This window comes from Ambystoma mexicanum, chromosome 14, assembly GCF_040938575.1.
Source record: "Ambystoma mexicanum isolate Mex_15411 chromosome 14, UKY_AmexF1_1, whole genome shotgun sequence".
In the NCBI taxonomy this organism is placed as follows: domain Eukaryota; kingdom Metazoa; phylum Chordata; class Amphibia; order Caudata; family Ambystomatidae; genus Ambystoma; species Ambystoma mexicanum.
Genome location: NC_090940.1, coordinates 527,308,661 through 527,335,524, shown reverse-complemented (window position 1 = coordinate 527,335,524; position 26,864 = coordinate 527,308,661).

Sequence of the window (26,864 nt, the reverse complement as noted above, 5' to 3'; positions counted from 1 at the left end):
TTTGCAAGCCTGCCATTGACGGAAGAAGAACTGCTAAGATCCCAAGAAGAATGCAAGTGCCATTCTTTGCAAGCCTGCCATTGAGGGCAGAAGGACTGCTAGATCCCAAGAAGAATGAAAGGGCCCTTTTTGGCAAGCCTGCCACTGAGGCCCGAAGGACTGCTCAGATCCCAAGAAGAATGCAAGTGCCATTCTTGGCAAGCCTGCCATTGAGGGCAGATGGACTGCACTGATCCCAAGAAGAATGAAAGGGCCATTCTTGGCAAGCCTGCCATTGAAGGCAGAAGAACTGCTCAGATCCCCGGAAGAATTAAAGTGCCATTCTTGGCAAGCCTGCCATTGAGGGCAGGAGGACTGCTCAGATCCCAAGCAGAATGAAAGTGCCAATATTTGCAAGCCTGCCATTGAGGGCAGAAGGACTGCTCAGAACCCAAGAAGAATGAACGTGCCATTCTTGGCAAGCCTGCCATTGAGGGCAGAAGGACTGCTCAGATCCCAAGAAGAATGAAAGTGCCAATCTTTGCAAGCCTGCAATTGAGGGAAGAAGGACTGCTAAGATCCTAAGAAGAATGCAAGTGCCATTCTTTGCAAGCCTGCCATTGAGGGCAGAGGGACTGCTCAGATTCCAAGAAGAAAGAAAGTGTCAATCTTGGCAAGCTTACCATTAAGGGCAAAAGGACTGCTCAGATCCCAAGAAGAATGAAATGTCATTCTTTGCAAGCCCACCATTGAGGGCAGAAGGAGTGCTCAGATCTCAAGAAGAATGAAAGTGTCATTCTTGGCAAGCCGTCCATTGAGGGCTGAAGGACTGCTCAGATCCCCAGAAGAATTAAAGTGCCATTCTTGGCAAGCCTGCCATTGAGGGCAGGAAGACTGCTCAGATCCCAAGAAGAATGCAAGTGCCATTCTTGGCAAGCCTGTCATTGAGGGCAGATGGAGTGCTCAGATCCCAAGAACAATGAAAGGGCCATTCTTGGCAAGCCTGCCATTGAGGGCAGAAGAACTGCTCAGATCCCAGGAAAAATTAAAGTGCCATTCTTGGCAAGCCTGCCATTGAGGGCAGGAGGACTGCTCAGATCCCAAGCAGAATGAAAGTGCCAATATTTGCAAGCCTGCCATTGAGGGCAGAAGGACTGCTCGGAACCCAAGAAGAATGAAAGTGCCATTATTGGCAAGCCTTCCATTGAGGGCAGAAGGACTGCTCAGATCCCAAGAAGAATGAAAGTGCCAATCTTTGAAAGCATTCCATTGAGGGCAGAAGGACTGCTAAGATCCCATGAAGAATGAAAGGGCCATTCATGGCAAGCCTGCCATTGAGGGCAGAAGGACAGCTCTGATCCCAAGAAGAATGCAACTGCCATTATTTGCAAGCCTCCCATTGAGGAAAGAAGGACTGCTCAGATCCCAAGACGAATGCAAGTGTCATTCCTGGCAAGCCTGCCATTGAGGGCAGAAGGACCGCTGAGATCCCAAGAAGAATAAAAGTGCCAATCTTTGCAAGCCTGCAATTGAGGGACGAAGGACTGCTAAGATCCAAAGAAGAATGCAAGTGCCATTCTTTGCAAGCCTGCCATTGAGGGCAGAAGGACTGCTCAGATCCCAAGAAGAATGAAAGTGCCAATCTTTGCAAGCCTCCCATTGAGGGCAGAAGGGCTGCTCAGATCCCAAGAATAATGAAAGGGCCCTGTTTGGCAAGCCTGCCACTGAGGGCCGAAGGACTGCTCAGATCCCAAGAAGAATGCAAGTGCCATTCTTAGCAAGCCTGAGTGCAGAAGGGCTGCTCATATCCCAAGAAGAATGCAAGTGCCATTCTTGGCAAGCCTGCCATTGAGGGCAGATGGACTGCACAGCTCCCAAGAAGAATGAAAGTGCCAATATTTGCAAGCCTGCCATTTAGGGCAGAAGGACTGCTCAGATCCCAAGAAGAATGCAAGCGCCATTCTGGCAAGCCTGCCATTGAGGGCAGATGGACTGCTCAGATCCCAAGAAGAATGAAAGTGCCATTCTTGGCAAGCCTGCCATTGAGGGCAGAAGGACTGCTCAGATCCCAAGAAGTATGCAAGTGCCATTCCTGGCAAGCCTGCCATTGAGGGCAGAAGGACCGCTGAGATCCCAAGAAGAATGAAAGTGCCAATCTTTGCAAGCCTGCAATTGAGGGAAGAAGGACTGCTAAGATCCCAAGACGAATGCAAGAGCCATTCTTTGCAAGCCTGCCATTGAGGGCAGAGGGACTGCTCAGATTCCAAGAAGAAAGAAAGTGTCAATCTTGGCAAGACTACCATTAAGGGCAGAAGGACTGCTCATATCCCAAGACGAATGAAAGTGCCATTCTTGGCAAGTCTGCCACTGAGGGCCACAGGACTGGTCACATGCCAAGAAGAATGCAAGTGCCATTCTTAGCAAGCCTGAGTGCAGAAGGGGTGCTCATATCCCAAGAAGAATGAAAGTGCCATTCTTGGCAAGCCTGCCATTGAGGGCAGATGGACTGCACAGATCCCAAGAAGAATGAAAGTGCCATTCTTGGCACGCCTGCCATTGAGGGCAGAAGGGCTGCTCAGATCCCATGAAGAATGAAAGGGCCATTCATGCAAGCCTGCCATTGAGGGCAGAAGGACTGCTAAAATCCCAAGAAGAATGCAAGTGCCATTTCTTGCAAGCCTGCCATTGAGGGCAGAAGGACTGCTCATATCCCAAGACGAATGAAAGTGCCATTCTTGGCAAGTCTGCCACTGAGGGCCACAGGACTGGTCACATGCCAAGAAGAATGCAAGTGCCATTCTTAGCAAGCCTGAGTGCAGAAGGGGTGCTCATATCCCAAGAAGAATGAAAGTGCCATTCTTGGCAAGCCTGCCATTGAGGGCAGATGGACTGCACAGATCCCAAGAAGAATGAAAGTGCCATTCTTGGCACGCCTGCCATTGAGGGCAGAAGGGCTGCTCAGATCCCATGAAGAATGAAAGGGCCATTCATGCAAGCCTGCCATTGAGGGTAGAAGGACAGCTCAGATCGCAAGAAGAATGAAAGTGCCAATCTTTGCAAGCCTGCCATTGACGGAAGAAGAACTGCTAAGATCCCAAGAAGAATGCAAGTGCCATTCTTTGCAAGCCTGCCATTGAGGGCAGAAGGACTGCTAGATCCCAAGAAGAATGAAAGGGCCCTTTTTGGCAAGCCTGCCACTGAGGCCCGAAGGACTGCTCAGATCCCAAGAAGAATGCAAGTGCCATTCTTGGCAAGCCTGCCATTGAGGGCAGATGGACTGCACTGATCCCAAGAAGAATGAAAGGGCCATTCTTGGCAAGCCTGCCATTGAAGGCAGAAGAACTGCTCAGATCCCCGGAAGAATTAAAGTGCCATTCTTGGCAAGCCTGCCATTGAGGGCAGGAGGACTGCTCAGATCCCAAGCAGAATGAAAGTGCCAATATTTGCAAGCCTGCCATTGAGGGCAGAAGGACTGCTCAGAACCCAAGAAGAATGAACGTGCCATTCTTGGCAAGCCTGCCATTGAGGGCAGAAGGACTGCTCAGATCCCAAGAAGAATGAAAGTGCCAATCTTTGCAAGCCTGCAATTGAGGGAAGAAGGACTGCTAAGATCCTAAGAAGAATGCAAGTGCCATTCTTTGCAAGCCTGCCATTGAGGGCAGAGGGACTGCTCAGATTCCAAGAAGAAAGAAAGTGTCAATCTTGGCAAGCTTACCATTAAGGGCAAAAGGACTGCTCAGATCCCAAGAAGAATGAAATGCCATTCTTTGCAAGCCCACCATTGAGGGCAGAAGGAGTGCTCAGATCTCAAGAAGAATGAAAGTGTCATTCTTGGCAAGCCGTCCATTGAGGGCTGAAGGACTGCTCAGATCCCCAGAAGAATTAAAGTGCCATTCTTGGCAAGCCTGCCATTGAGGGCAGGAAGACTGCTCAGATCCCAAGAAGAATGCAAGTGCCATTCTTGGCAAGCCTGTCATTGAGGGCAGATGGAGTGCTCAGATCCCAAGAACAATGAAAGGGCCATTCTTGGCAAGCCTGCCATTGAGGGCAGAAGAACTGCTCAGATCCCAGGAAAAATTAAAGTGCCATTCTTGGCAAGCCTGCCATTGAGGGCAGGAGGACTGCTCAGATCCCAAGCAGAATGAAAGTGCCAATATTTGCAAGCCTGCCATTGAGGGCAGAAGGACTGCTCGGAACCCAAGAAGAATGAAAGTGCCATTATTGGCAAGCCTTCCATTGAGGGCAGAAGGACTGCTCAGATCCCAAGAAGAATGAAAGTGCCAATCTTTGAAAGCATTCCATTGAGGGCAGAAGGACTGCTAAGATCCCATGAAGAATGAAAGGGCCATTCATGGCAAGCCTGCCATTGAGGGCAGAAGGACAGCTCTGATCCCAAGAAGAATGCAACTGCCATTATTTGCAAGCCTCCCATTGAGGAAAGAAGGACTGCTCAGATCCCAAGACGAATGCAAGTGTCATTCCTGGCAAGCCTGCCATTGAGGGCAGAAGGACCGCTGAGATCCCAAGAAGAATAAAAGTGCCAATCTTTGCAAGCCTGCAATTGAGGGACGAAGGACTGCTAAGATCCAAAGAAGAATGCAAGTGCCATTCTTTGCAAGCCTGCCATTGAGGGCAGAAGGACTGCTCAGATCCCAAGAAGAATGAAAGTGCCAATCTTTGCAAGCCTCCCATTGAGGGCAGAAGGGCTGCTCAGATCCCAAGAATAATGAAAGGGCCCTGTTTGGCAAGCCTGCCACTGAGGGCCGAAGGACTGCTCAGATCCCAAGAAGAATGCAAGTGCCATTCTTAGCAAGCCTGAGTGCAGAAGGGCTGCTCATATCCCAAGAAGAATGCAAGTGCCATTCTTGGCAAGCCTGCCATTGAGGGCAGATGGACTGCACAGCTCCCAAGAAGAATGAAAGTGCCAATATTTGCAAGCCTGCCATTTAGGGCAGAAGGACTGCTCAGATCCCAAGAAGAATGCAAGCGCCATTCTGGCAAGCCTGCCATTGAGGGCAGATGGACTGCTCAGATCCCAAGAAGAATGAAAGTGCCATTCTTGGCAAGCCTGCCATTGAGGGCAGAAGGACTGCTCAGATCCCAAGAAGTATGCAAGTGCCATTCCTGGCAAGCCTGCCATTGAGGGCAGAAGGACCGCTGAGATCCCAAGAAGAATGAAAGTGCCAATCTTTGCAAGCCTGCAATTGAGGGAAGAAGGACTGCTAAGATCCCAAGACGAATGCAAGAGCCATTCTTTGCAAGCCTGCCATTGAGGGCAGAGGGACTGCTCAGATTCCAAGAAGAAAGAAAGTGTCAATCTTGGCAAGACTACCATTAAGGGCAAAAGGACTGCTCAGATCCCAAGAAGAATGAAATGCCATTCTTTGCAAGCCTACCATTGAGGGCAGAAGGAGTGCTCAGATCTCAAGAAGAATGAAAGTGTAATTCTTGGCAAGCCGTCCATTAAGGGCTGAAGGACTGCTCAGATCCCAAGAAGAATGAAAGTGCCATTGTTTGCAATCCTGCCAATGAAGTCAGAAGGACTGCTCATATCCCAAAAGGAATGAAAGTGCCATTCTTGGCAAGCCTGCAATTGAGGGCAGATGGACTGCACAGATCCCAAGAAGAATGAAAGTGCCATTCCTGGCACGCCTGCCATTGAGGGAAGAAGAACTGCTAAGATCCCAAGAAGAATGCAAGTGGCATTCTTTGCAATTCTGCCATTGAGGACAGAAGGACTGCTAGATCACAAGAAGAATGCAAGTGCCATTCTTGGCAAGCCTGCCACTGAGGGCAGAAGGACTGCTCAGATCTCAAGAAGAATGAAAGTGCCAATCTTTTCAAGTCTGCCACTGAGGCCCGAAGGACTGCTCAGATCCCAAAAGGAATGCAAGTGCCATTCTTGGCAAGCCTGCCATTGAAGGCAGATGGGCTGCTCAGATCCCGAAGAAGAATGAAAGGGGCATTATTGGCAAGCCTGCCATTGAAGGCAGAAGAACTGCTCAGATCCCCGGAAGAATTAAAGTGCCATTCTTGGTGCCATTGAGGGCGGGAGGACTGCTCAGATCCCAAGCAGAATGAAAGTGCCAATATTTGCAAGCCTGCCATTGAGGGCAGAAGGACTGCTCAGATCCCAAGAAGAATGAAAGTGCCATTGTTTGCAATCCTGCCAATGAAGTCAGAAGGACTGCTCAGATCCCAAGAAGAATGAAAGTGCCATTCTTGGCAAGCCTGCCATTGAGGGCAGATGGACTGCACAGCTCGCAAGAAGAATGAAAGTGCCAATATTTGCAAGCCTGCCTTTTAGGGCAGAAGGACTGCTCAGATCCCAAGAAGAATGCAAGTGCCATTCTTGGCAAGCCTGTCATTGAGGGCAGATGGAGTGCTCAGATCCCAAAAACAATGAAAGGGCCATTCTTGGCAAGCCTGCCATTGAGGGCAGAAGAACTGCTCAGATCCCAGGAAAAATTAAAGTGCCTTTCTTGGCAAGCCTGCCATTGAGGGCAGGAGGACTGCTCAGATCCCAAGCAGAATGAAAGTGCCAATATTTGCAAGCCTGCCATTGAGGGCAGAAGGACTGCTCGGAACACAAGAAGAATGAAAGTGCCATTATTGGCAAGCCTGCCATTGAGGGCAGAAGGACTGCTCAGATCCCAAGAAGAATGCAACTGCCATTATTTGCAAGCCTCCCATTGAGGAAAGAAGGACTGCTCAGATCCCAAGAAGAATGAAAGTGCCATTCTTGGCAAGCCTGGCATTGAGGGCAGAAGGACAGCTTAGATCCCAAGAAGAATGAAATGTCAATCTTTGCAAGCCTGCCATTGAGGGCAGAAGGACTGCTAAAATCCCAAGAAGAATGCAAGTGCCATTTCTTGCAAGCCTGCCATTGAGGGCAGAAGGACTGCTCAGATTCAAAGAATAAAGAAAGTGTCAATCTTGGCAAGCCTACCATTAAGAGCAAAAGGACTGCTCAGATCCCAAGAAGAATGAAATGCCATTCTTTGCAAGCCTACCATTGAGGGCAGAAGGAGTGCTCAGATCTCAAGAAGGATGAAAGTGTAATTCTTGGCAAGCCGTCCATTGAGGGCTGAAGGACTGCTCAGATCCCAAGAAGAATGAAAGTGCCATTGTTTGCAATCCTGCCAATGAAGTCAGAAGGACTGCTCATATCCCAAAAAGAATGAAAGTGCCATTCTTGGCAAGCCTGCAATTGAGGGCAGATGGACTGCACAGATCCCAAGAAGAATGAAAGTGCCATTCCTGGCACGCCTGCCATTGAGGGAAGAAGAACTGCTAAGATCCCAAGAAGAATGCAAGTGGCATTCTTTGCAATTCTGCCATTGAGGGCAGAAGGACTGCTAGATCACAAGAAGAATGCAAGTGCCATTCTTGGCAAGCCTGCCACTGAGGGCAGAAGGACTGCTCAGATCTCAAGAAGAATGAAAGTGCCAATCTTTTCAAGTCTGCCACTGAGGCCCGAAGGACTGCTCAGATCCCAAGAAGAATGCAAGTGCCATTCTTGGCAAGCCTGCCATTGAAGGCAGATGGGCTGCTCAGATCCCGAAGAAGAATGAAAGGGGCATTCTTGGCAAGCCTGCCATTGAAGGCAGAAGAACTGCTCAGATCCCCGGAAGAATTAAAGTGCCATTCTTGGTGCCATTGAGGGCGGGAGGACTGCTCAGATCCCAAGCAGAATGAAAGTGCCAATATTTGCAAGCCTGCCATTGAGGGCAGAAGGACTGCTCAGAACCCGAGAAGAATGAAAGTGCCATTCTTGGCAAGCCTGCCATTGAGGGCAGAAGGACTGCTCAGATCCCAAGAAGAATGAAAGTGACAATCTTTGCAAGCCTGCCATTGAGGGCAGAAGGACTGCTAAGATCCCATGAAGAATGCAAGTGCCATTCCTGGCAAGCCTGCCATTGAGGGCAGAAGGACATCTCTGATCCCAAGAAGAATAAAAGTGCCAATCTTTGCAAGCCTGCAATTGAGGGAAGAAGGACTGCTAAGATCCCAAGAAGAATGCAAGTGCCATTCTTTGCAAGCCTGCCATTGAGGGCAGAGGGACTGCTCAGATTCCAAGAAGAAAGAAAGTGTCAATCTTGGCAAGCTTACCATTAAGGGCAAAAGGACTGCTCAGATCCCAAGAAGAATGAAATGCCATTCTTTGCAAGCCCACCATTGAGGGCAGAAATAGTGCTCAGATCTCAAGAAGAATGAAAGTGTCATTCTTGGCAAGCCGTCCATTGAGGGCTGAAGGACTGCTCAGATCCCAAGAAGAATAAAAGTGCCATTGTTTGCAATCCTGCCAATGAAGTCAGAAGGACTGCTCAGATCCCAAGAAGAATGAAAGTGCCATTCTTGGCAAGCCTGCCATTGAGGGCAGATGGACTGCACAGCTCCCAAGAAGAATGAAAGTGCCAATATTTGCAAGCCTGACTTTTAGGGCAGAAGGACTGCTCGGATCCCAAGAAGAATGCAAGTGCCATTCTTGGCAAGCCTGTCATTGAGGGCAGATGGAGTGCTCAGATCCCAAGAACAATGAAAGGGCCATTCTTGGCAAGCCTGCCATTGAGGGCAGATGGACGGCACAGCTCCCAAGAAGAATGAAAGGGCCATTCTTGGCAAGCCTGCCATTGAGGGAAGAAGAACTGCTCAGATCCCAGGAAAAATTAAAGTGCCTTTCTTGGCAAGCCTGCCATTGAGGGCAGGAGGACTGCTCAGATCCCAAGCAGAATGAAAGTGCCAATATTTGCAAGCCTGCCATTGAGGGCAGAAGGACTGCTCGGAACACAAGAAGAATGAAAGTGCCATTATTGGCAAGCCTGCCATTGAGGGCAGAAGGACTGCTCAGATCCCAAGAAGAATGAAAGTGCCAATCTTTGCAAGCATTCCATTGAGGGCAGAAGGACTGCTAAGATCCCATGAAGAATGAAAGGGCCATTCATGGCAAGCCTGCCATTGAGGGCAGAAGGACAGCTCTGATCCCAAGAAGAATGCAACTGCCATTATTTGCAAGCCTCCCATTGAGGAAAGAAGGACTGCTCAGATCCAAAGAAGAATGAAAGTGCCATTCTTGGCAAGCCTGACATTGATGGCAGAAGGACTGCTTAGATCCCAAGAAGAATGAAATGTCAATCTTTGCAAGCCTGCCATTGAGGGCAGAAGGACTGCTAAAATCCCAAGAAGAATGCAAGTGCCATTTCTTGCAAGCCTGCCATTGAGGGCAGAAGGACTGTTCATATCCCAAGACGAATGAAAGTGCCATTCTTGGCAAGTCTGCCACTGAGGGCCACAGGACTGGTCACATGCCAAGAAGAATGCAAGTGCCATTCTTAGCAAGCCTGAGTGCAGAAGGGGTGCTCATATCCCAAGAAGAATGAAAGTGCCATTCTTGGCAAGCCTGCCATTGAGGGCAGATGGACTGCACAGATCCCAAGAAGAATGAAAGTGTCATTCTTGGCACGCCTGCCATTGAGGGCAGAAGGACTGCTCAGATCCCATGAAGAATGAAAGGGCCATTCATGCAAGCCTGCCATTGAGGGCAGAAGGACAGCTCAGATCGCAAGAAGAATGAAAGTGCCAATCTTTGCAAGCCTGCCATTGACGGAAGAAGAACTGCTAAGATCCCAAGAAGAATGCAAGTGGCATTCTTTGCAATTCTGCCATTGAGGGCAGAAGGACTGCTAGATCCCAAGAAGAATGAAAGGGCCCTTTTTGGCAAGCCTGCCACTGAGGGCAGAAGGACTGCTCAGATCTCAAGAAGAATGAAAGTGCCAATCTTTTCAAGTCTGCCACTGAGGCCCGAAGGACTGCTCAGATCCCAAGAAGAATGCAAGTGCCATTCTTGGCAAGCCTGCCATTGAGGGCAGATGGATTGCTCAGATCCCAAGAAGAATGAAAGGGCCATTCTTGGCAAGCCTGCCATTGAAGGCAGAAGAACTGCTCAGATCCCCGGAAAAATTAAAGTGCCATTCTTGGCAAGCCTGCCATTGAGGGCAGGAGGACTGCTCAGATCCCAAGCAGAATGAAAGTGCCAATATTTGCAAGCCTGCCATTGAGGGCAGAAGGACTGCTCAGAACCCAAGAAGAATGAAAGTGCCATTCTTGGCAAGCCTGCCATTGAGGGCAGAAGGACTGCTCAGATCCCAAGAAGAATGAAAGTGCCAATCTTTGCAAGTCTGCCATTGAGGGCAGAAGGACTGCTCCGATCCCATGAAGAATGAAAGGGCCATTCATGGCAAGCCTGCCATTGAGGCCAGAATGGCAGCTCAGATCCGAAGAAGAATGAAAGTGCCATTCTTGGCAAGCCTGCTATTGAGGGCAGAAGGACTGCTCAGATCCCAAGAAGAATGGAAGGGCCATTCTTGCAAGCCTTCCATTGAGGGCAGAAGGACTGCTCAGATCCCAAGAAGAATGAAAGTGCCATTCTTGGCAAGCCTGCCATTGAGGGCAGAAGGACTGCTCAGATCCCAAGACAAATGAAAGTGCCAATATTTGCAAGCCTGCCATTGAGGGCAGAAGGACTGCTCGGAACACAAGAAGAATGAAAGTGCCATTATTGGCAAGCCTGCCATTGAGGGCAGAAGGACTGCTCAGATCCCAAGAAGAATGAAAGTGCCAATCTTTGCAAGCATTCCATTGAGGGCAGAAGGACTGCTAAAATCCCATGAAGAATGAAAGGGCCATTCATGGCAAGCCTGCCATTGAGGGCAGAAGGACAGCTCTGATCCCAAGAAGAATGCAACTGCCATTCTTGGCAAGCCTGCTATTGAGGGCAGAAGGACTGCTCAGAACCCAAGAAGAATGAAAGTGCCATTCTTGGCAAGCCTGCCATTGAGGGCAGAAGGACTGCTCAGATCCCAAGAAGAATGAAAGTGCCAATCTTTGCAAGTCTGCCATTGAGGGCAGATGGATTGCTCAGATCCCAAGCAGAATGAAAGTGCCAATATTTGCAAGCCTGCCATTGAGGGCAGAAGGACTGCTCAGAACCCAAGAAGAATGAAAGTGCCATTCTTGGCAAGCCTGCCATTGAGGGCAGAAGGACTGCTCAGATCCCAAGAAGAATGAAAGTGCCAATCTTTGCAAGTCTGCCATTGAGGGCAGAAGGACTGCTCCGATCCCATGAAGAATGAAAGGGCCATTCATGGCAAGCCTGCCATTGAGGCCAGAATGGCAGCTCAGATCCGAAGAAGAATGAAAGTGCCATTCTTGGCAAGCCTGCTATTGAGGGCAGAAGGACTGCTCAGATCCCAAGAAGAATGGAAGGGCCATTCTTGCAAGCCTTCCATTGAGGGCAGAAGGACTGCTCAGATCCCAAGAAGAATGAAAGTGCCATTCTTGGCAAGCCTGCCATTGAGGGCAGAAGGACTGCTCAGATCCCAAGACAAATGAAAGTGCCAATATTTGCAAGCCTGCCATTGAGGGCAGAAGGACTGCTCGGAACACAAGAAGAATGAAAGTGCCATTATTGGCAAGCCTGCCATTGAGGGCAGAAGGACTGCTCAGATCCCAAGAAGAATGAAAGTGCCAATCTTTGCAAGCATTCCATTGAGGGCAGAAGGACTGCTAAAATCCCATGAAGAATGAAAGGGCCATTCATGGCAAGCCTGCCATTGAGGGCAGAAGGACAGCTCTGATCCCAAGAAGAATGCAACTGCCATTATTTGCAAGCCTCCCATTGAGGAAAGAAGGACTGCTCAGATCCCAAGAAGAATGAAAGTGCCATTCTTGGCAAGCCTGACATTGAGGGCAGAAGGACTGCTTAGATCCCAAGAAGAATGAAATGTCAATCTTTGCAAGCCTGCCATTGAGGGCAGAAGGACTGCTAAAATCCCAAGAAGAATGCAAGTGCCATTTCTTGCAAGCCTGCCATTGAGGGCAGAAGGACTGTTCATATCCCAAGACGAATGAAAGTGCCATTCTTGGCAAGTCTGCCACTGAGGGCCACAGGACTGGTCACATGCCAAGAAGAATGCAAGTGCCATTCTTAGCAAGCCTGAGTGCAGAAGGGGTGCTCATATCCCAAGAAGAATGAAAGTGCCATTCTTGGCAAGCCTGCCATTGAGGGCAGATGGACTGCACAGATCCCAAGAAGAATGAAAGTGTCATTCTTGGCACGCCTGCCATCGAGGGCAGAAGGACTGCTCAGATCCCATGAAGAATGAAAGGGCCATTCATGCAAGCCTGCCATTGAGGGCAGAAGGACAGCTCAGATCGCAAGAAGAATGAAAGTGCCAATCTTTGCAAGCCTGCCATTGACGGAAGAAGAACTGCTAAGATCCCAAGAAGAATGCAAGTGGCATTCTTTGCAATTCTGCCATTGAGGGCAGAAGGACTGCTAGATCACAAGACAAATGCAAGTGCCATTCTTTGCAAGCCTGCCATTGAGGGCAGAAGGACTGCTAGATCCCAAGAAGAATGAAAGGGCCCTTTTTGGCAAGCCTGCCACTGAGGGCAGAAGGACTGCTCAGATCTCAAGAAGAATGAAAGTGCCAATCTTTTCAAGTCTGCCACTGAGGCCCGAAGGACTGCTCAGATCCCAAGAAGAATGCAAGTGCCATTCTTGGCAAGCCTGCCATTGAGGGCAGATGGATTGCTCAGATCCCAAGAAGAATGAAAGGGCCATTCTTGGCAAGCCTGCCATTGAAGGCAGAAGAACTGTTCAGATCCCCGGAAAAATTAAAGTGCCATTCTTGGCAAGCCTGCCATTGAGGGCAGGAGGACTGTTCAGATCCCAAGCAGAATGAAAGTGCCAATATTTGCAAGCCTGCCATTGAGGGCAGAAGGACTGCTCAGAACCCAAGAAGAATGAAAGTGCCATTCTTGGCAAGCCTGCCATTGAGGGCAGAAGGACTGCTCAGATCCCAAGAAGAATGAAAGTGCCAATCTTTGCAAGTCTGCCATTGAGGGCAGAAGGACTGCTCCGATCCCATGAAGAATGAAAGGGCCATTCATGGCAAGCCTGCCATTGAGGCCAGAATGGCAGCTCAGATCCGAAGAAGAATGAAAGTGCCATTCTTGGCAAGCCTGCTATTGAGGGCTGATAGACTGTTCAGATCCCAAGAAGAATGGAAGGGCCATTCTTGCAAGCCTTCCATTGAGGGCAGAAGGACTGCTCAGATCCCAAGAAGAATGAAAGTGCCATTCTTGGCAAGCCTGCCATTGAGGGCAGAAGGACTGCTCAGATCCCAAGACAAATGAAAGTGCCAATCTTTGCAAGTCTGCCATTGAGGGCAGAAGGACTGCTCCGATCCCATGAAGAATGAAAGGGCCATTCATGGCAAGCCTGCCATTGAGGCCAGAAGGACTGCTCAGATCCGAAGAAGAATGCAACTGCCATTCTTTGCAAGCCTGCTATTGAGGAAAGAAGGACTGCTCAGATCCCAAGAAGAATGAAAGTGCCATTCTTGGCAAGCCTGACATTGAGGGCAGATGGACTGCACAGATCCCAAGAAGAATGAAAGTGCCATTCCTGGCACGCCTGCCATTGAGGGAAGAAGAACTGCTAAGATCCCAAGAAGAATGCAAGTGGCATTCTTTGCAATTCTGCCATTGAGGGCAGAAGGACTGCTAGATCACAAGAAGAATGCAAGTGCCATTCTTGGCAAGCCTGCCACTGAGGGCAGAAGGACTGCTCAGATCTCAAGAAGAATGAAAGTGCCAATCTTTTCAAGTCTGCCACTGAGGCCCGAAGGACTGCTCAGATCCCAAAAGGAATGCAAGTGCCATTCTTGGCAAGCCTGCCATTGAAGGCAGATGGGCTGCTCAGATCCCGAAGAAGAATGAAAGGGGCATTATTGGCAAGCCTGCCATTGAAGGCAGAAGAACTGCTCAGATCCCCGGAAGAATTAAAGTGCCATTCTTGGTGCCATTGAGGGCGGGAGGACTGCTCAGATCCCAAGCAGAATGAAAGTGCCAATATTTGCAAGCCTGCCATTGAGGGCAGAAGGACTGCTCAGAACCCGAGAAGAATGAAAGTGCCATTCTTGGCAAGCCTGCCATTGAGGGCAGAAGGACTGCTCAGATCCCAAGAAGAATGAAAGTGACAATCTTTGCAAGCCTGCCATTGAGGGCAGAAGGACTGCTAAGATCCTATGAAGAATGCAAGTGCCATTCCTGGCAAGCCTGCCATTGAGGGCAGAAGGACATCTCTGATCCCAAGAAGAATAAAAGTGCCAATCTTTGCAAGCCTGCAATTGAGGGAAGAAGGACTGCTAAGATCCCAAGAAGAATGCAAGTGCCATTCTTTGCAAGCCTGCCATTGAGGGCACAGGGACTGCTCAGATTCCAAGAAGAAAGAAAGTGTCAATCTTGGCAAGCTTACCATTAGGGGCAAAAGGACTGGTCAGATCCCAAGAAGAATGAAATGCCATTCTTTGCAAGCCCACCATTGAGGGCAGAAATAGTGCTCAGATCTCAAGAAGAATGAAAGTGTCATTCTTGGCAAGCCGTCCATTCAGGGCTGAAGGACTGCTCAGATCCCAAGAAGAATGAAAGTGCCATTGTTTGCAATCCTGCCAATGAAGTCAGAAGGACTGCTCAGATCCCAAGAAGAATGAAAGTGCCATTCTTGGCAAGCCTGCCATTGAGGGCAGATGGACTGCACAGCTCCCAAGAAGAATGAAAGTGCCAATATTTGCAAGCCTGCCTTTTAGGGCAGAAGGACTGCTCAGATCCCAAGAATAATGCAAGTGCCATTCTTGGCAAGCCTGTCATTGAGGGCAGATGGAGTGCTCAGATCCCAAGAACAATGAAAGGGCCATTCTTGGCAAGCCTGCCATTGAGGGCAGAAGAACTGCTCAGATCCCAGGAAAAATTAAAGTGCCTTTCTTGGCAAGCCTGCCATTGAGGGCAGGAGGACTGCTCAGATCCCAAGCAGAATGAAAGTGCCAATATTTGCAAGCCTGCCATTGAGGGCAGAAGGACTGCTCGGAACACAAGAAGAATGAAAGTGCCATTATTGGCAAGCCTGCCATTGAGGGCAGAAGGACTGCTCAGATCCCAAGAAGAATGAAAGTGCCAATCTTTGCAAGCATTCCATTGAGGGCAGAAGGACTGCTAAGATCCCATGAAGAATGAAAGGGCCATTCATGGCAAGCCTGCCATTGAGGGCAGAAGGACAGCTCTGATCCCAAGAAGAATGCAACTGCCATTATTTGCAAGCCTCCCATTGAGGAAAGAAGGACTGCTCAGATCCCAAGAAGAATGAAAGTGCCATTCTTGGCAAGCCTGGCATTGAGGGCAGAAGGACTGCTTAGATCCCAAGAAGAATGAAATGTCAATCTTTGCAAGCCTGCCATTGAGGGCAGAAGGACTGCTAAAATCCCAAGAAGAATGCAAGTGCCATTTCTTGCAAGCCTGCCATTGAGGGCAGAAGGACTGCTCAGATTCAAAGAATAAAGAAAGTGTCAATCTTGGCAAGCCTACCATTAAGAGCAAAAGGACTGCTCAGATCCCAAGAAGAATGAAATGCCATTCTTTGCAAGCCTACCATTGAGGGCAGAAGGAATGCTCAGATCTCAAGAAGGATGAAAGTGTAATTCTTGGCAAGCCGTCCATTGAGGGCTGAAGGACTGCTCAGATCCCAAGAAGAATGAAAGTGCCATTGTTTGCAATCCTGCCAATGAAGTCAGAAGGACTGCTCATATCCCAAAAAGAATGAAAGTGCCATTCTTGGCAAGCCTGCAATTGAGGGCAGATGGACTGCACAGATCCCAAGAAGAATGAAAGTGCCATTCCTGGCACGCCTGCCATTGAGGGAAGAAGAACTGCTAAGATCCCAAGAAGAATGCAAGTGGCATTCTTTGCAATTCTGCCATTGAGGGCAGAAGGACTGCTAGATCACAAGAAGAATGCAAGTGCCATTCTTGGCAAGCCTGCCACTGAGGGCAGAAGGACTGCTCAGATCTCAAGAAGAATGAAAGTGCCAATCTTTTCAAGTCTGCCACTGAGGCCCGAAGGACTGCTCAGATCCCAAGAAGAATGCAAGTGCCATTCTTGGCAAGCCTGCCATTGAAGGCAGATGGGCTGCTCAGATCCCGAAGAAGAATGAAAGGGGCATTCTTGGCAAGCCTGCCATTGAAGGCAGAAGAACTGCTCAGATCCCCGGAAGAATTAAAGTGCCATTCTTGGTGCCATTGAGGGCGGGAGGACTGCTCAGATCCCAAGCAGAATGAAAGTGCCAATATTTGCAAGCCTGCCATTGAGGGCAGAAGGACTGCTCAGAACCCGAGAAGAATGAAAGTGCCATTCTTGGCAAGCCTGCCATTGAGGGCAGAAGGACTGCTCAGATCCCAAGAAGAATGAAAGTGACAATCTTTGCAAGCCTGCCATTGAGGGCAGAAGGACTGCTAAGATCCCATGAAGAATGCAAGTGCCATTCCTGGCAAGCCTGCCATTGAGGGCAGAAGGACATCTCTGATCCCAAGAAGAATAAAAGTGCCAATCTTTGCAAGCCTGCAATTGAGGGAAGAAGGACTGCTAAGATCCCAAGAAGAATGCAAGTGCCATTCTTTGCAAGCCTGCCATTGAGGGCAGAGGGACTGCTCAGATTCCAAGAAGAAAGAAAGTGTCAATCTTGGCAAGCTTACCATTAAGGGCAAAAGGACTGCTCAGATCCCAAGAAGAATGAAATGCCATTCTTTGCAAGCCCACCATTGAGGGCAGAAATAGTGCTCAGATCTCAAGAAGAATGAAAGTGTCATTCTTGGCAAGCCGTCCATTGAGGGCTGAAGGACTGCTCAGATCCCAAGAAGAATGAAAGTGCCATTGTTTGCAATCCTGCCAATGAAGTCAGAAGGACTGCTCAGATCCCAAGAAGAATGAAAGTGCCATTCTTGGCAAGCCTGCCATTGAGGGCAGATGGACTGCACAGCTCCCAAGAAGAATGAAAGTGCCAATATTTGCAAGCCTGACTTTTAGGGCAGAAGGACTGCTCAGATCCCAAGAGGAATGCAAGTGCCATTCTTGGCAAGCCTGTCATTGAGGGCAGATGGAGTGCTCAGATCCCAAGAACAATGAAAGGGCCATTCTTGGCAAGCCTGCCATTGAGGGCAGATGGACGGCACAGCTCCCAAGAAGAATGAAAGGGCCATTCTTGGCAAGCCTGCCATTGAAGGCAGAAGAACTGCTCAGATCCCAGGAAAAATTAAAGTGCCTTTCTTGGCAAGCCTGCCATTGAGGGCAGGAGGACTGCTCAGATCCCAAGCAGAATGAAAGTGCCAATATTTGCAAGCCTGCCATTGAGGGCAGAAGGACTGCTCGGAACACAAGAAGAATGAAAGTGCCATTATTGGCAAGCCTGCCATTGAGGGCAGAAGGAAAGCTCAGATCCCAAGAAGAATGAAAGTGCCAATCTTTGCAAGCATTCCATTGAGGGCAGAAGGACTGCTAAGATCCCATGAAGAATGAAAGGGCCATTCATGGCAAGCCTGCCATTAAGGGCAGAAGGACAGCTCCGATCCCAAGAAGAATGCAACTGCCATTATTTGCAAGCCTCCCATTGAGGAAAGAAGGACTGCTCAGATCCCAAGAAGAATGAAAGTGCCATTCTTGGCAAGCCTGACATTGAGGGCAGAAGGACTGCTTAGATCCCAAGAAGAATGAAATGTCAATCTTTGCAAGCCTGCCATTGAGGGCAGAAGGACTGCTAAAATCCCAAGAAGAATGCAAGTGCCATTTCTTGCAAGCCTGCCATTGAGGGCAGAAGGACTGTTCATATCCCAAGACGAATGAAAGTGCCATTCTTGGCAAGTCTGCCACTGAGGGCCACAGGACTGGTCACATGCCAAGAAGAATGCAAGTGCCATTCTTAGCAAGCCTGAGTGCAGAAGGGGTGCTCATATCCCAAGAAGAATGAAAGTGCCATTCTTGGCAAGCCTGCCATTGAGGGCAGATGGACTGCACAGATCCCAAGAAGAATGAAAGTGTCATTCTTGGCACGCCTGCCATTGAGGGCATAAGGACTGCTCAGATCCCATGAAGAATGAAAGGGCCATTCATGCAAGCCTGCCATTGAGGGCAGAAGGACAGCTCAGATCGCAAGAAGAATGAAAGTGCCAATCTTTGCAAGCCTGCCATTGACGGAAGAAGAACTGCTAAGATCCCAAGAAGAATGCAAGTGGCATTCTTTGCAATTCTGCCATTGAGGGCAGAAGGACTGCTAGATCACAAGACAAATGCAAGTGCCATTCTTTGCAAGCCTGCCATTGAGGGCAGAAGGACTGCTAGATCCCAAGAAGAATGAAAGGGCCTTTTTTGGCAAGCCTGCCACTGAGGGCAGAAGGACTGCTCAGATCCCAAGAAGAATGCAAGTGCCATTCTTGGCAAGCCTGCCATTGAGGGCAGATGGATTGCTCAGATCCCAAGAAGAATGAAAGGGCCATTCTTGGCAAGCCTGCCATTGGAGGCAGAAGAACTGCTCAGATCCCCGGAAAAATTAAAGTGCCATTCTTGGCAAGCCTGCCATTGAGGGCAGGAGGACTGCTCAGATCCCAAGCAGAATGAAAGTGCCAATATTTGCAAGCCTGCCATTGAGGGCAGAAGGACTGCTCAGAACCCAAGAAGAATGAAAGTGCCATTCTTGGCAAGCCTGCCATTGAGGGCAGAAGGACTGCTCAGATCCCAAGAAGAATGAAAGTGCCAATCTTTGCAAGTCTGCCATTGAGGGCAGAAGGACTGCTCCGATCCCATGAAGAATGAAAGGGCCATTCATGGCAAGCCTGCCATTGAGGCCAGAATGGCAGCTCAGATCCGAAGAAGAATGAAAGTGCCATTCTTGGCAAGCCTGCTATTGAGGGCCGATAGACTGTTCAGATCCCAAGAAGAATGGAAGGGCCATTCTTGCAAGCCTTCCATTGAGGGCAGAAGGACTGCTCAGATCCCAAGACAAATGAAAGTGCCAATCTTTGCAAGTCTGCCATTGAGGGCAGAAGGACTGCTCCGATCCCATAAAGAATGAAAGGGCCATTCATGGCAAGCCTGCCATTGAGGCCAGAAGGACTGCTCAGATCCGAAGAAGAATGCAACTGCCATTCTTTGCAAGCCTGCTATTGAGGAAAGAAGGACTGCTCAGATCCCAAGAAGAATGAAAGTGCCATTCTTGGCAAGCCTGACATTGAGGGCAAAAGGACTGCTCAGATCCCAAGAAGAATGAAAGGGACAATCTTGGCAAGCCTCCTATTGAGGGAAGAAGGGCTGCTCATATCCCAAGAATAATGAAAGGGTCCTTTTTGGCAAGCCTGCCACTGAGGGCAGAAGGACTGCTCAGATCTCCAGAAGAATGAAAGTGCCAATCTTTTTCGGCCTGCCACTGAGGGCCGAAGGACTGCTCAGATCCCAAGAACAATGAAAGTGCCAATATTTGCAAGCCTGCCATTTAGGGCAGAAGGACTGCTCAGATCCCAAGAAGAATGAAATGTCAATCTTTACAAGCCTGCCATCGAGGGCGTAAGGACTGCTCAGATCCCAAGAAGAATGCAAGTGTCATTCCTGGCAAGCCTGCCATTGAGGGCAGAAGGACCACTGAGATCCCAAGAAGAATAAAAGTGCCAATCTTTGCAAGCCTGCCATTGAGGGCAGAAGGACCGCTGAGATCCCAAGAAGAATAAAAGTGCCATTCTTTGCAAGCCTGCCATTGAGGGCAGAGGGACTGCTTAGATTCCAAGAAGAAAGAAAGTGTCAATCTTGGCAAGCCTACCATTAAGGGTAAAAGGACTGCTCAGAAACCAAGAAGAATGAAATGTCATTCTTTGCAAGCCTACCATTGAGGGCAGAAGGAGTGCTCAGATCTCAAGAAAGTGTCATTCTTGGCAAGCCGTCCATTGAGGGCTGAAGGACTGCTCAGATCCCAAGAAGAATGAAAGTGCCATTGTTTGCAATCCTGCCAATGAAGTCAGAAGGACTGCTCAGATCCCAAGAAGAATGAAATGCCATGCTTTGCAAGCCTACCATTGAGGGCAAAAGGAGTGCTCAGATCTCAAGAAGAATGAAAGTGCCATTCTTGGCAAGCCTGCCATTGAGGGCAAAAGGACTGCTCAGATCCCAAGAAGAATGAAAGGGACAATCTTGGCAAGCCTCCCATTGAGGGCAGAAGGGCTGTTCAGATCCCAAGAAAAATGAAAGGGCCCTTTTTGGCAAGCCTGCCACTGAGGGCCGAAGGACTGCTGAGATCCCAAGAAGAATGCAAGTGCCATTCTTAGGAAGCCTGAATGCAGAAGGGCTGCTAATATCCCAAGAAGAATGGAAGTGCCATTCTTGGCAAGCCTGCCATTGAGGGCAGATGGACTGCACTGCTCCCAAGAAGAGTGAAAGTGCCAATATTTGCAAGCCTGCCATTTAGGACAGAAGGACTGCTCAGATCCCAAGAAGAATGAAAGTGCCATTCTTGGCAAGCCTGACATTGAGGGCAGAAGGACTGCTTAGATCCCAAGAAGAATGAAATGTCAATCTTTGCAAGCCTGCCATTGAGGGCAGAAGGACTGCTAAAATCCCAAGAAGAATGCAAGTGCCATTTCTTGCAAGCCTGCCATTGAGGGCAGAAGGACTGTTCATATCCCAAGACGAATGAAAGTGCCATTCTTGGCAAGTCTGCCACTGAGGGCCACAGGACTGGTCACATGCCAAGAAGAATGCAAGTGCCATTCTTAGCAAGCCTGAGTGCAGAAGGGGTGCTCATATCCCAAGAAGAATGAAAGTGCCATTCTTGGCAAGCCTGCCATTGAGGGCAGATGGACTGCACAGATCCCAAGAAGAATGAAAGTGCCATTCTTGGCACGCCTGCCATTGAGGGCAGAAGGGCAGCTCAGATCCCATGAAGAATGAAAGGGCCATTCATGCAAGCCTGCCATTGAGGGCAGAAGGACAGCTCAGATCGCAAGAAGAATGAAAGTGCCAATCTTTGCAAGCCTGCCATTGACGGAAGAAGAACTGCTAAGATCCCAAGAGGAATGCAAGTGGCATTCTTTGCAATTCTGCCATTGAGGGCAGAAGGACTGCTAGATCACAAGACAAATGCAAGTGCCATTCTTTGCAAGCCTGCCATTGAGGGCAGAAGGAGTGCTCAGATCTCAAGAAGAATGAAAGTGTAATTCTTGGCAAGCCGTCCATTGAGGGCTGAAGGACTGCTCAGATCCCAAGAAGAATGAAAGTGCCATTGTTTGCAATCCTGCCAATGAAGTCAGAAGGACTGCTCATATCCCAAAAAGAATGAAAGTGCCATTCTTGGCAAGCCTGCAATTGAGGGCAGATGGACTGCACAGATCCCAAGAAGAATGAAAGTGCCATTCCTGGCACGCCTGCCTTGAGGGAAGAAGAACTGCTAAGATCCCAAGAAGAATGCAAGTGGCATTCTTTGCAATTCTGCCATTGAGGGCAGAAGGACTGCTAGATCACAAGAAGAATGCAAGTGCCATTCTTGGCAAGCCTGCCACTGAGGGCAGAAGGACTGCTCAGATCTCAAGAAGAATGAAAGTGCCAATCTTTTCAAGTCTGCCACTGAGGCCCGAAGGACTGCTCAGATCCCAAGAAGAATGCAAGTGCCATTCTTGGCAAGCCTGCCATTGAAGGCAGATGGGCTGCTCAGATCCCGAAGAAGAATGAAAGGGGCATTCTTGGCAAGCCTGCCATTGAAGGCAGAAGAACTGCTCAGATCCCCGGAAGAATTAAAGTGCCATTCTTGGTGCCATTGAGGGCGGGAGGACTGCTCAGATCCCAAGCAGAATGAAAGTGCCAATATTTGCAAGCCTGCCATTGAGGGCAGAAGGACTGCTCAGAACCCGAGAAGAATGAAAGTGCCATTCTTGGCAAGCCTGCCATTGAGGGCAGAAGGACTGCTCAGATCCCAAGAAGAATGAAAGTGACAATCTTTGCAAGCCTGCCATTGAGGGCAGAAGGACTGCTAAGATCCCATGAAGAATGCAAGTGCCATTCCTGGCAAGCCTGCCATTGAGGGCAGAAGGACATCTCTGATCCCAAGAAGAATAAAAGTGCCAATCTTTGCAAGCCTGCAATTGAGGGAAGAAGGACTGCTAAGATCCCAAGAAGAATGCAAGTGCCATTCTTTGCAAGCCTGCCATTGAGGGCAGAGGGACTGCTCAGATTCCAAGAAGAAAGAAAGTGTCAATCTTGGCAAGCTTACCATTAAGGGCAAAAGGACTGCTCAGATCCCAAGAATGATGAAATGCCATTCTTTGCAAGCCCACCATTGAGGGCAGAAATAGTGCTCAGATCTCAAGAAGAATGAAAGTGTCATTCTTGGCAAGCCGTCCATTGAGGGCTGAAGGACTGCTCAGATCCCAAGAAGAATGAAAGTGCCATTGTTTGCAATCCTGCCAATGAAGTCAGAAGGACTGCTCAGATCCCAAGAAGAATGAAAGTGCCATTCTTGGCAAGCCTGCCATTGAGGGCAGATGCACTGCACAGCTCCCAAGAAGAATGAAAGTGCCAATATTTGCAAGCCTGCCTTTTAGGGCAGAAGGACTGCTCAGATCCCAAGAAGAATGCAAGTGCCATTCTTGGCAAGCCTGTGATAGAGGGCAGATGGAGTGCTCAGATCCCAAGAACAATGAAAGGGCCATTCTTGGCAAGCCTGCCATTGAGGGCAGAAGAACTGCTCAGATCCCAGGAAAAATTAAAGTGCCTTTCTTGGCAAGCCTGCCATTGAGGGCAGGAGGACTGCTCAGATCCCAAGCAGAATGAAAGTGCCAATATTTGCAAGCCTGCCATTGAGGGCAGAAGGACTGCTCGGAACACAAGAAGAATGAAAGTGCCATTATTGGCAAGCCTGCCATTGAGGGCAGAAGGACTGCTCAGATCCCAAGAAGAATGAAAGTGCCAATCTTTGCAAGCATTCCATTGAGGGCAGAAGGACTGCTAAGATCCCATGAAGAATGAAAGGGCCATTCATGGCAAGCCTGCCATTGAGGGCAGAAGGACAGCTTTGATCCCAAGAAGAATGCAACTGCCATTATTTGCAAGCCTCCCATTGAGGAAAGAAGGACTGCTCAGATCCCAAGAAGAATGAAAGTGCCATTCTTGGCAAGCCTGGCATTGAGGGCAGAAGGACTGCTTAGATCCCAAGAAGAATGAAATGTCAATCTTTGCAAGCCTGCCATTGCGGGCAGAAGGACTGCTAAAATCCCAAGAAGAATGCAAGTGCCATTTCTTGCAAGCCTGCCATTGAGAGCAGAGGGACTGCTCAGATTCAAAGAATAAAGAAAGTGTCAATCTTGGCAAGCCTACCATTAAGAGCAAAAGACTGCTCAGATCCCAAGAAGAATGAAATGCCATTCTTTGCAAGCCTACCATTGAGGGCAGAAGGAGTGCTCAGATCTCAAGAAGAATGAAAGTGTAATTCTTGGCAAGCCGTCCATTGAGGGCTGAAGGACTGCTCAGATCCCAAGAAGATTGAAAGTGCCATTGTTTGCAATCCTGCCAATGAAGTCAGAGGACTGCTCAGATCCCAAGAAGAATGAAAGTGCCATTCTTGGCAAGCCTGCCATTGAGGGCAGATGGAATGCACAGCTCCCAAAAAGAATGAAAGTGCCAATATTTGCAAGCCTGCCTTTTAGGGCAGAAGGACTGCTCAGATCGCAAGAAGAATGCAAGTGCCATTCTTGGCAAGCCTGTCATTGAGGGCAGATGGAGTGCTCAGATCCCAAGAACAATGAAAGGGCCATTCTTGGCAAGCCTGCCATTGAGGGCAGAAGAACTGCTCAGATCCCAGGAAAAATTAAAGTGCCATTCTTGGCAAGCCTGCCATTGAGGGCAGGAGGATTGCTCAGATCCCAAGCAGAATGAAAGTGCCAATATTTGCAAGCCTGCCATTGAGGGCAGAAGGACTGCTCGGAACCCAAGAAGAATGAAAGTGCCATTATTGGCAAGCCTGCCATTGAGGGCAGAAGGACTGCTCAGATCCCAAGAAGAATGAAAGTGCCAATCTTTGCAAGCATTCCATTGAGGGCAGAAGGACTGCTAAGATCCCATGAAGAATGAAAGGGCCATTCATGGCAAGCCTGCCATTGAGGGCAGAAGGACAGCTCTGATCCCAAGAAGAATGCAACTGCCATTATTTGCAAGCCTCCCATTGAGGAAAGAAGGACTGCTCAGATCCCAAGACGAATGCAAGTGTCATTCCTGGCAAGCCTGCCATTGAGGGCAGAAGGACCGCTGAGATCCAAAGAAGAATAAAAGTGCCAATCTTTGCAAGCCTGCAATTGAGGGACGAAGGACTGCTAAGATCCAAAGAAGAATGCAAGTGCCATTCTTTGCAAGCCTGCCATTGAGGGCAGAGGGACTGCTCAGATTCAAAGAATAAAGAAAGTGTCAATCTTGGCAAGCCTACCATTAAGAGCAAAAGGACTGCTCAGATCCCAAGAAGAATGAAATGCCATTCTTTGCAAGCCTACCATTGAGGGCAGAAGGAGTGCTCAGATCTCAAGAAGAATGAAAGTGTAATTCTTGGCAAGCCGTCCATTGAGGGCTGAAGGACTGCTCAGATCCCAAGAAGAATGAAAGTGCCATTGTTTGCAATCCTGCCAATGAAGTCAGAAGGACTGCTCATATCCCAAAAAGAATGAAAGTGCCATTCTTGGCAAGCCTGCAATTGAGGGCAGATGGACTGCACAGATCCCAAGAAGAATGAAAGTGCCATTCCTGGCACGCCTGCCATTGAGGGAAGAAGAACTGCTAAGATCCCAAGAAGAATGCAAGTGGCATTCTTAGCAATTCTGCCATTGAGGGCAGAAGGACTGCTAGATCACAAGAAGAATGCAAGTGCCATTCTTGGCAAGCCTGCCACTGAGGGCAGAAGGACTGCTCAGATCTCAAGAAGAATGAAAGTGCCAATCTTTTCAAGTCTGCCACTGAGGCCCGAAGGACTGCTCAGATCCCAAGAAGAATGCAAGTGCCATTCTTGGCAAGCCTGCCATTGAACGCAGATGGGCTGCTCAGATCCCGAAGAAGAATGAAAGGGGCATTCTTGGCAAGCCTGCCATTGAAGGCAGAAGAACTGCTCAGATCCCCGGAAGAATTAAAGTGCCATTCTTGGTGCCATTGAGGGCGAGAGGACTGCTCAGATCCCAAGCAGAATGAAAGTGCCAATATTTGCAAGCCTGCCATTGAGGGCAGAAGGACTGCTCAGAACCCGAGAAGAATGAAAGTGCCATTCTTGGCAAGCCTGCCATTGAGGGCAGAAGGACTGCTCAGATCCCAAGAAGAATGAAAGTGACAATCTTTGCAAGCCTGCCATTGAGGGCAGAAGGACTGCTAAGATCCCATGAAGAATGCAAGTGCCATTCCTGGCAAGCCTGCCATTGAGGGCAGAAGGGCATCTCTGATCCCAAGAAGAATAAAAGTGCCAATCTTTGCAAGCCTGCAATTGAGGGAAGAAGGACTGCTAAGATCCCAAGAAGAATGCAAGTGCCATTCTTTGCAAGCCTGCCATTGAGGGCAGAGGGACTGCTCAGATTCCAAGAAGAAAGAAAGTGTCAATCTTGGCAAGCTTACCATTAAGGGCAAAAGGACTGCTCAGATCCCAAGAAGAATGAAATGCCATTCTTTGCAAGCCCACCATTGAGGGCAGAAATAGTGCTCAGATCTCAAGAAGAATGAAAGTGTCATTCTTGGCAAGCCGTCCATTGAGGGCTGAAGGACTGCTCAGATCCCAAGAAGAATGAAAGTGCCATTGTTTGCAATCCTGCCAATGAAGTCAGAAGGACTGCTCAGATCCCAAGAAGAATGAAAGTGCCATTCTTGGCAAGCCTGCCATTGAGCGCAGATGGACTGCACAGCTCCCAAGAAGAATGAAAGGGCCATTCTTGGCAAGCCTGCCATTGAGGGCAGAAGAACTGCTCAGATCCCAGGAAAAATTAAAGTGCCTTTCTTGGCAAGCCTGCCATTGAGGGCAGGAGGACTGCTCAGATCCCAAGCAGAATGAAAGTGCCAATATTTGCAAGCCTGCCATTGAGGGCAGAAGGACTGCTCGGAACACAAGAAGAATGAAAGTGCCATTATTGGCAAGCCTGCCATTGAGGGCAGAAGGACTGCTCAGATCCCAAGAAGAATGAAAGTGCCAATCTTTGCAAGCATTCCATTGAGGGCAGAAGGACTGCTAAGATCCCATGAAGAATGAAAGGGCCATTCATGGCAAGCCTGCCATTGAGGGCAGAAGGACAGCTCTGATCCCAAGAAGAATGCAACTGCCATTATTTGCAAGCCTCCCATTGAGGAAAGAAGGACTGCTCAGATCCCAAGAAGAATGAAAGTGCCATTCTTGGCAAGCCTGACATTGAGGGCAGAAGGACTGCTTAGATCCCAAGAAGAATGAAATGTCAATCTTTGCAAGCCTGTCATTGAGGGCAGAAGGACTGCTAAAATCCCAAGAAGAATGCAAGTGCCATTTCTTGCAAGCCTGCCATTGAGGGCAGAAGGACTGTTCATATCCCAAGACGAATGAAAGTGCCATTCTTGGCAAGTCTGCCACTGAGGGCCACAGGACTGGTCACATGCCAAGAAGAATGCAAGTGCCATTCTTAGCAAGCCTGAGTGCAGAAGGGGTGCTCATATCCCAAGAAGAATGAAAGTGCCATTCTTGGCAAGCCTGCCATTGAGGGCAGATGGACTGCACAGATCCCAAGAAGAATGAAAGTGTCATTCTTGGCACGCCTGCCATTGAGGGCAGAAGGACTGCTCAGATCCCATGAAGAATGAAAGGGCCATTCATGCAAGCCTGCCATTGAGGGCAGAAGGACAGCTCAGATCGCAAGAACAATGAAAGTGCCAATCTTTGCAAGCCTGCCATTGACGGAAGAAGAACTGCTAAGATCCCAATAAGAATGCAAGTGGCATTCTTTGCAATTCTGCCATTGAGGGCAGAAGGACTGCTAGAT